Below are 2,531 nucleotides of genomic sequence, written 5' to 3'. Positions count from 1 at the left end.
AAGCAATTTCAGAACCCAGAGCTCCTACCTTCCACATCCCAAAAACTATTTTGGTCCATACTCCCAGTGAGGGAGAAGTGATAGGAGGAAAAAGAGAAGAGGGCTCTAAACTCCATCTCCATCAGAATCCATAGAAAGAGAAGGAAAAAGGGAGGGATATTTGGACTTAGTAGTAGGGCTATATGTAGCTTGGAGAAGAAGAGAAGACTGAACCTGGAAAAAAAGGGGAGAGTCAATTACATATAAATGTAAACAGATAGTTGTAGAGATGGTAGATAACCCATGTCTGTAACCTTAAGAGAACTACAGTAGTTTGCAATGGAGGGACTAGGGATTCACTACTTTGGTGGTGGGAATGGTATGGTAAATCAATGTTAAGTCACTAATAAAATTTTAAAAAGGAAAAATAAAGAAATTTTTTTAAAAAGAGAAAAGAAAATTCATGGAGTATTTAAAACTAATAAGTGTATGTAGATATTACAGGAACAGATTTCCAGCATTTCTGGAAGTTAGACTGAATTCATGAAGGTAGAATTTTAACTCTGACTTTCATAAGGAAACAGGGTAAGGAAAAACCCTTGAGAGCCTTTAAGAAAATTCTGTATGATAAATGAAGAAACACACATTTTATATCTTTCTTGAGGGAATAATGTTTTATAAGGTAGTGTTACATATGTACAGTTTCATACTCCCCTATAATAGATATGTATACACACCACCAACAACCGTGCAACATCTTCCTCCATGATAGGACATCTTAAAGACTCCGATATTAAAATTATTGTCCTCCACAATCATCTGGAGCTATAGCCTTTCAGAAACACCTTCTTCATTGCTCCCTTTACATCCTTGTTCCTCAGTGTGTATATGAGGGGATTGATCATGGGTATAAAGACAGTGTAGAAGAGAGAGGTAAACTTGCCTTGATCCTGAGAGTAGTTGTTGCTGGGCTGGAGATAAGCATAGATGGCTGTGCCATAGAACAGAGAGACCACTATGAGGTGGGATCCACAGGTGCCAAAGGCTTTTCTCCTTCCAGCTGATGATTTTATTCTTAAGATGGCACTAACAATCTGTCCATAGGATAAAGTGATTAATGTAACAGGCATGAGAAGAATGATGACACCAAAAAAGAATAGCTCAGCCTCAATCCTTGTGGTATCAACACAGGCAAGCTTGATCAATGCAGGAACCTCACAAAAGAAGTGGTCTAATTTATTTCTCCCACAGAGTGATATAAGGAAGGTCAGCACAGTCTGCAATAAGGAGTTGGAGAAGCCAAGGATCCATGAAGCAGAAGCCAGGAAGGCACAGAGACGAGGGTGCATGATCACAGTGTACTGCAGGGGCCTGCAAACAGCTGCATAGCGGTCAAATGCCATGACTCCTAACAATACACACTCAGTACATCCCAACCCAAGAGAGCTATACAACTGAGCCACACAACCACCAAAGGAGATAGACTTGTCAACTCCACTGAGATTAACCAAAAGCTGAGGGACTGTGCTAGTAGTGTAACACAGGTCCAGGAAGCTTAGGTTGGAGAGGAAAAAGTACATAGGTGTGTGAAGGTTTGGGTCCAGGTAAGACAGTACAATGATAGCTGTGTTTCCCAGTAAAATGAAGATGTAGGAGATCAAAATAAGAGCAAAGAGGACTAACTCCAGTTGAGGCCTGTCAGAGAAACCCAGTAGGATGAATCCAGTGAAAGAGCTGCCATTTTTCTGTGCCATCATTTGTTAGTACATGTTTCCTGTCAATACAAAGAATTCATCAATTTCTGAAATGTACCTTCAAATAAAGTGAATGGTAATTTCTCATGATGATAGCTATATGCTGGGATCTTGTATGCAACTATATTATTGTATTCAAATGCATTGTATGTGTATATATACATCTATTTCTTATTTACATTAATTGTTAATGAGGCAAATGAAAGAGAGAGAATAATAACATTGTTCAGCTGTGTCATAATGCAGTTCAAGGGATTGAACTTGGAACCTATGGGACTTCAATCATGTATGTTGGTGCCCTAACAGGCTGAGTCACATATATGGTCCAATACATATATAAATGTCTACTACATATAAATAGCAAAAATATTAATTTATGCATACTAATGTGTTCATTTTAACTGGCACATCTTATATAAACTGAGTTCCACATCATCACAAATCAACAGTGTTGATATTAACATACCAAAATTAAACAGTGGATAAGGGAGCTAGGCAGTATTGCAGAGGGTTAAGCGCACTTGGCACAAAGTGCAAGGACCAGTAAGGATACCGGTTCTAGCCCCCAGCTCCCCACCTGCAGGGGAGTCGCTTCATAGGCGGTGAAGCAGGTCTTCAGGTGTCTATCTTTTCCTCCCCCTCTCTGTCTTCCCCTCCTCTTTCCATTTCTCTCTGTCCTATCTAACAATGATGACATCAATAACAATAATAATAACTACAACAATAAAAACAACAAGGGCAACAAAAGGAAAATTATTTAATTATTTTTGGATAGAGACAGAGAAAAATTGAGCAAGT

At 38.9% G+C, this 2,531-nt stretch overlaps 1 pseudogene; it reads right to left on the bottom strand.

Moving 5' to 3' along the window:
- Nucleotides 1-794: 794 nt before the first annotated feature.
- LOC103127475 (putative olfactory receptor 2B8) lies at nt 795-1,748 on the bottom strand (annotated as a pseudogene).
- Between the last annotated feature and the right edge of the window lie 783 nt (nt 1,749-2,531).

Source organism: Erinaceus europaeus, chromosome 4 (assembly GCF_950295315.1).
Source record: "Erinaceus europaeus chromosome 4, mEriEur2.1, whole genome shotgun sequence".
NCBI classification, from domain to species: Eukaryota; Metazoa; Chordata; class Mammalia; order Eulipotyphla; family Erinaceidae; genus Erinaceus; species Erinaceus europaeus.
Note: the sequence above shows the minus strand (reverse complement) of the source record. Positions and strands in the feature narration are given on the sequence as shown.